At 38.6% G+C, this 7863-nt stretch overlaps 1 pseudogene; it reads left to right on the top strand.

Annotated features, from left to right (window-relative positions):
• The first annotated feature begins 4736 nt into the window (after positions 1-4736).
• LOC111554958 lies at positions 4737-5371 on the top strand (annotated as a pseudogene).
• The last annotated feature ends 2492 nt before the right edge of the window (positions 5372-7863 follow it).

Genomic DNA, 7863 nt, shown 5'->3' with positions numbered 1-7863 from the left:
ACGGGAAAAGTCAATCACTTTGCTTGCCCATGATTTCCCTGTACTTCCTAACACTCTTTTAAGATCTACTCATAACTCCTTTGTCAGACAGAATGTTCCCACAGGACTCACCAAATGCACAGGAAGACATGTGACCCAAAACCCAGGCATGGCTGATTGTACCCAAAGGACACCTAATCCGAGTGCAGTCTCTGTGATTCTCTCTTTGGAGAATTTCCAGTTAAAATACAGATAGGCCCAATTCATTTTCTGAGGGTAGTCTACCTGTCAAGTTACTGAATTAGTCACTGGGATTACCACCTAAAGACTTTTTTGTGTTAATAAGCCAACCAACAGAGCTGGGCTATGAAGAAAACCAAGAAAAGGAAGTAGAAACCCATAGCTATGTAATGAACACAAATGATGCAGAGAAAGTGGGTGGATTAAGATGCTGTGGTTTCTGAGGGCTTTCTAGTTCTCTATTTCAGCACCTCACTCAGGCCTGCCTACATATCCTACCTTTGGTTTCATATGTCTAATGTCTTATGAAAACTTTCCCTTTATTTAAACAAGCTTTAGTTGTTATTTTGTTGCTTGCTACCAAAGCATCTGTCTTAGTCCATTCTGACTGCTGGAACAAAATACCAGAGATTAGGTAGCTTATAAACAAAAGAAATTTATTTATCTATCACATTTCTGGAAGCTAGGAAATCCAAGATTAAGGCAAATTTGCTGTCTATTGAGAGCCCATGGATGGGTTCATGGTTGGCACATTCCCACTGTTTCTTAACATGGTCGGAGACAGCCCTCTTTATAAGGGCACAAACCCCATTCATGAGGGCTCTGCCTCCATGACCTAATCACCTCCCAAAGGCCTCACCTCCTAATACCACTAAATTGGTGATTAGGTTTTTAATGTATGAATTTTAAGAGGCCATAAACATTCACAACATTCAGACCATAGCAACATCCTTGGATAAAATATGTACTTCTCCTTTCTAAATTACATTGAAAGGTGGACAAGCTGTGTATTTTTTAATCCATCTTTAATAGATTAGGAACTGAGTCAAATAATTTAACATCACATGTCTAGTTACTGAATCCATGGGACATGAACTTAGATGTCCAATTCTAGTTCTTCTGCTGTTAACTTCTCTGTGTCCAGAGGGCAGTGCTGTCCTAAAAGCCATTGAATACATCAGCAGAGGTCTGTTTTCAAGGTGGTATAACTGGGAAATGCTACATCAGGGTCCTACTCTGGTAGCATTGTGCAAGGAGGCCATGGATGAACAGTTCAATTGAAAGCATCAGGACCACTTACTTATAGTTCTACCACCAAATTTGTAGAAAAACTCCAAAAAACTGTTTTGACATTAACTGTTAACCAAAATTTATTGCAGCTTCTATTTTAACTACAGCTATAGTGTCAGTGTTGAACTGTTCTTTTCATCAAGAGAAAAGCAAGTGAAAATGCCTTCTAGTTCCAGTGTTAAAAATATTCTGTAAGCTCAATCAAACATCTTCAAATCTAAAGAGGAATAAACAGCTAAAGTCAGCCAGAATCTACTCTATGCTCTTGAATATAGTATAACTAAAGAAATACAGTTAATTTACTAATACCTATTAAGATAGCTACCTTTGTTTTTGAGACAGAGTCTTGCTTTGTTACCCAGGTTGGAGTGCAGCAGTTCATGGCAGCCTCAACCTCCCTGGCTCAAACGATCCTCACACGTCAACCTCCCAAGTAGCTGGAACTATAGGCACTCATCACCACACCTGGCTAACCGTTACATTTTTTATAGAGATGGGCTCTCCTTATGTTACCCAGGATGGTCTCAGACGCCTGAATTTAAGCAATCCTCCTGCCTCGGCCTCTCAAAATGCTAGGACTACAGGCAAGAGACGCTGTGCCTGTACTACCATTTTTTAAGTGCCTACATTGTGCCAGGCACTTGTCTGGGTTCTTTGCACACATTATTCTTTCATTCATTCAACAAATATTTTATTGATCATACAGTGTGCCACTCACTGTTCACACGTGACAATCCCTGAGAATATGACAATGAACAAAACGAAGTACATGCTCTCAACAAGTTTCTCAGACTTCATTTAATTGTTACAGTCAACTCACTGTTGTTACCACTTTTTTAAAGGAGGAAAATATCCCCCCAAAAGTTAAGTAATTTATGCAAGGTCACCCAATTGATGAGGAGTAACCTACACTTCAGACTTAAAATTTCAGGTTCTTTCCATTTGACCACAGTGCCTCTCATTAAATCATTGGGTATGGAAAGTGAAACATATTTATAGCCAGGAGAACATGGTTATGAAGCTGATAATCCACGCCAGGACCTTCTCACATATATTAGTTTCTTGATGCATTTACTACAAATGTAGATTACTTTCCATAAAGTAATACTCCCATTGAAACTAATATTTCCTAAAACACTTAAACAACACTTGAAATATATCATTGGATTATCACTAGATCAGAATCTAAAATACTCCAAAGTCAATATAAACAACTTTCCAGATGTTCAATATAAGGTGACTGCAAGCAATTTCATTAAATCAAATTAGGCTAATTTTGTTTTTATTTTAATTCATTCATATATATGGAGTGCCTATTATGAGCCAGAACCAGTTCTAAGTGCTTGAATACTAGAATGAAAAAACAAACTTCTACTCCAGTGGAGTTCATATTATTTAAAAAAAGAAAAGAAAAGAAAACTTGTTGTCATAAGGTAGCAAGTGCAGAAAAGAAAAATAAAGTATGGTATAGGACTAGGGGCATAAGAGGCCAGGACTTATTTTAAATGGGCAGATCAAGAAGGGTCCCATTGAAAAGGTAAAATTTGAGCAAATGCCTGAAAGAATTGAGACAGTGAGCCACATGGATGCCCAAGCAAAGACTCATCAACTTCAGTTTTCCTAAGGTGAGCATATCAAGGTTATTGGGAACATCAGGATCGGAGAAGCAGCGGGTACTGGGTTATGTAGGATCTTGTAGGCCATCATAAAGAGTTTGGCTTTTACTCTGAGTTACATAGGAGGTTATTGGAGAGTTTCAAACAAAGAAATTTTATTACATATAATTTAATACATATAATACATATAATTTATTACATATAATATAATATTATACAGCAATTGCTTAAAAGAATCCCTGGCTATTGTGTAGAATAGACCATAGGAAGGCACAGGGTGGAAACAAGGAGATGAGTTGGGAGGCTTGTAGTAACCAAGGTGGGAGATGATAGCATCTTCCATCAAGAGTAGAAGGGGCCATATTCCTGGAGACATTTTGATTGTAGAGCCAGTAAGGTTCTCTAATAGATTGGATGTGGGATTTCAAAGAAAGAAATCAAAGGTAACAACACAATTTTTTGTCCCAAGCGCTGGTGATGATAGAGTTGCCTTTTACCATGGGAGGAGGAGCACGTTTGAAAGGGTAGTTGCCTGGGCCATGTTATGTGTAGTTTGCAACATGAAGAAAGTCTTTCCCAGAAGTGACTGCCTGTGTCAGGAGCTACTGATAGGCTGAGTGACAGGAAGGCTGAGAGACTAATGGATTTAGCAATATGGAAGTCACTGGTGACTTTGACAGAAGCTGTTGTGATGGAATGAAATGATAGGAATGAAAGACTGTTTAGTATGGATGAAGAAGCAATGGGGAAAGAGGAATTGAAGGCAGCAGGTAAAGTCGCATTTTTTGAGAAAATGGGCAAAAACTGAAAGAGAAAAAAAGAAGTTGAGAAAAAAATATTAAATAACAAGTTAAAATTGAATAGCATTTTTATTTGCTGACAGAAATGGCCCATTAGAAAGCAAAGAATTAGGCCAGACACAATGGCTCATGCCTGTAATCCCATCTCTTTGGGAGGCCAATGCTAGAGGATGGCTGGAGGCCAGGAGTTTGAGATGAGGCTGGGCAATATAGCAAAATCCCGTTGCCATAAAAAAAATTAATCATTAGCTGGGTGTGGTGGCACACATCCATCATCCCAGCTATTTGGCAGGCTGATGCAGGAAGATTGCTTGAGCCTGGGAGTTTGAGGCTACAGTGAGCTATGATGGTATCACTGCACTCCAGCCTGGGCAACAGAGTGAGACCCCGTCTCTAAAGAAAAAGAAAAGAAAAGAAAGCAAAGAATTGATGTGATCTATTCTTGCAGAAGGAGAGTGGATGAGATCGATCTTATCCACTTCTAGTGAGGAGGCTGATATTAGAAGTGTGGGTAGTTCATTCGCATCATAGTATACATGATTTGTGAATGCAGTAGCTCAGTATACTACATAATTTTGATTATTATCCTTATACTACTGATACAGAACTATCAATTTCTTTGTAATTTACTAAAAAGACTGTACCTATTTTCTCACATAAATTTAATGAATCAAAAATGAGTAATCTTGTTTTATTTTTATCACTATTAATCTAAATTTATTCCATGATAAATATTTCAATGTTTACACCAATGTTTACATCATGTAGCAGTGTGTGCATAAATATTGGGAGGCAAGTTGTAAATTTAAAGAGGACACAGTCTTCCCTGGGAACCTGCCCCCTAGTTCTCTGCTGCATGGTGTACTATTAATTATTCAGCATTCAAGAAACTCTTCCAGGGAGGCTGTGTCTGGCTCTCACTCTCACCGTCATTGCAGTATACTGAGCTCCATAGAGACAGCACCGGGGCAAGTGAAAGCTGGACTGGCACAGGGTAACTCTGCGTCTTGCTGAGGAAAAATAATGAAACATGGGCAAAAGAGATCCTAAGAAGCTGAGAGGCAAAATGTCTTCACAGCATTCTTGTGCAAACTTGTCAGGAGCAGTACAAGCAGCACAACGAAGATGCTTCGGTCAATTTCTCAGAGTTATGTAAGACATGCTCAGAGAGGTGGAAGACCACGTCTGCTAAAGAGAAAGAAAAATGTGAAGATATGGCAGAGGCGGACAAGGCCTGTTATGAAAGAGAAATGAAAACCTGTATCCCTCCTAAAGGGGAGACAAAAAAGAACTTCAAGGATCCCAGTGCACCCAAGAGGCCTCCTTTGGCCTTTTTCTTGTTGTGTTCTGAGTATCACTAAAAAATCAAAGGAGAACATCCATCCTGTCCTATCCATTGGTGGTGTTGTGAAGATGCTGGGAAAGCTGTGGAATGACACAGCTGCAGATGACAAGCATCCTTAGGAAAAGAAGGCTGTGAACCTGAAGGAAAAATATGAAAAGGATATTGCTGCACAGCAAGCTAAAGGAAAATCTGATGCAGTGAAAGAGGGAGTTGCCAAGGCTGAGAAAGGCAAGAAAAAGGAAGAGGAGGAAGATGAAGAGGATGAGGAAGAGGAAGATTAAGAGGATGAAGATGAAGAAGATGATGATGATGATGGATAAGTTGGTTCTAGCACAGTTTTTTTCTTGTCTATAAAACATTCAGCCAGGCGCGGTGGCTCACACCTATAATCCCAGCACTTGGGAGGCCAAGGCGGGCGGATCACGAGGTCAGGAGATCGAGACCATCCCGGCTAACACAGTGAAACCCCATCTGTACTAAAAATACAAAAATTTAGCCAGGCATGGTGGCAGACACCTGTAGTCCCAGCTACTCGGGAGGCTGAGGCAGGAGAATGACGTGAACCCAGGAGGCAGAGCTTGCAGTGAGCGGAGATTGTGCCACTGCACTCCAGCCTGGGCGACAGAGCAAGACTCCATCTTAAAAAATAATAATAAAAAATTTTTAAAAAATAATAAAACATTTAACCCTCCATTACACAACTCATTTCTTTTAAAGAAAAAAATCGAAATGTAAGGCTATGTAAGATGAGTTTTTAAATTATACAGCATCTTTTTTTGTATAATTAACACACTAACCCACTGTGTCTTTAAATAGCCCCCTCTTGGTGGTATTCTCAATAGCCCCTAACCTTGCCTGGTACAGTATGGAGGTTGTAAATTGGCATGAAATTTAAAGCAGGTTCTTGTGGGTGCACAGCACAAATTAGTTATATATGGGGATGGTAGTTTTTTACATTTTCAGTTGTCTCTGATGCAGCTTATGCAAAATAATTGTTCTGTTAACTGAATACCACTTTAATTGCAAAAAAAAAAAAAAAAAGCCACAGCTCTTTTGTGGTCATTCTGAATGCTTACAAGCATACACAATTTTTTATTAAAACGAAACAAAGAGACCCTTCCACTTTGCCTTCTGTCTGATTCATCTCCTACCTCACTGACCATTCCTCTTCCTGTCTCCAGTCCTTTACTCCTTTCCATGATCCCATCCTTAGCTCCCTGTATCTTCTCCTTTTCAATTTACCTCCTTAGAAAATTTACGTGGTTGTACAGTTCAAGTACCTCTTCCATATGTTTCTTCTCCATTTTACTTCTTGACCCTCTTAGGTGACAGATAGTCGAGATTTAAAGATTCTGGAATTACCTCAAAGCAACGTATCTAACACAGTTTGTGACACAGTTCTGCTGGTTCATTGGGCTTGCATCCTCTAGTTAGGGTAGGTTTCTCCCATTCTTTCTATTTCCTCAAATGCAAACAGACAAAACAGAATGCTCTGATTCTTTTTGATACAATTGCTTTACCTCTCTTATCCTGCCCTCTTTATTGCCACAGCTACTGGTCTAGGGTACCACTTCTCACCTCCCACGGCATCGATTGAGCTGACTTCTAAATGAGTTCCTGCTTTCAATCTCTCCTGGACCCAAGACATTCTTGCACACCCAAATGCCTGGATAATATAACTAAAACATACTCCATCATGTGATTTCTCTAATTAGCAAGACTTAAAGCAAAGTGCAAACCTTTAGCAGGACATTCAAATCCCACCACCACGTGGGAGTTTACCAGTTGATCCTTACTTGTTCCACTGTATTTATCTTTCTCCATTCTACTCTATGGGCAGTTTACTAAAGCCAAGTTCTTCGCTTTCCTTAATATACATAATGTGTTCTTTCCTATTCCTGTTTTCCTTTAGCATCTCCCTCCCTTGGAACTATCCAAATCTAGCATCTTCTTCACAACCAAAATTCACACATAAACCCCATAAGCTTGTCCTATAATTACTGTCTCACACCCCGACTCCCCTCAGCAGGTTAACAGCTTAAACTTGGGGAACCAAGCCTTGAGCAACCAAACAAATTTAAGACACAAGGATGTGTCAATGACAGAAGTTACAACAGAGGCAAAGCTATGGGAAAAAACCTGAGGTTTTGGATTTGCATTCATACTCTCTCTAGATTTCAAACAGACATGCAAACAAGCTTCAGAATTATTAATACTTTAAAAGACGTTGTATATATTAATTATAGCCCATAAGAGTTATCTAGTTTGATATTTCACACCTTACAGAAAATAAACTCGATAATTACAAAGGGGACAGATTATTTTGTTTTTAGTTTTGTTAATAAGAATCTTCCAAATTTTTTTTAAAAAATACTCATTTTGAAAGCACAAGAGTTCTATTTGGCACTTTGTAAATATAGATAATAATCTCATTTTTTAATTGGAAAACATCTTATAGCTTTATAAAGCAAAGACTTCAGGATCATATTCTCTAGTTTTCAAGGGTGTATATTTATCAATTAATAATGAATCTATTCACTCAGCACCTTATCCTCGTGTACAATATTATGAAATTGATGGTAAAGTTCAATTTGTCATGCTACATTTTTACAACCGCAGGCCTGTGTTAACTATTCTCTGCAAAACAGAAAATGTTGTTCTAAAATTTATTGAACAATTAATATGAAGAAATAAGTACTCCCTTGAGTATTCCCTTTGTATAAAGAAATTTAAATAAATTGCCTAACTCATACAGATTGTAAATTCTCATATTCAAATCAAGTCTGTGTGTGGTTCCAGAAGCCATGGTACA

Source organism: Piliocolobus tephrosceles, chromosome 5, assembly GCF_002776525.5.
Source record: "Piliocolobus tephrosceles isolate RC106 chromosome 5, ASM277652v3, whole genome shotgun sequence".
NCBI classification, from domain to species: domain Eukaryota; kingdom Metazoa; phylum Chordata; class Mammalia; order Primates; family Cercopithecidae; genus Piliocolobus; species Piliocolobus tephrosceles.
This window is presented reverse-complemented; position numbering and strand designations above follow the sequence as displayed.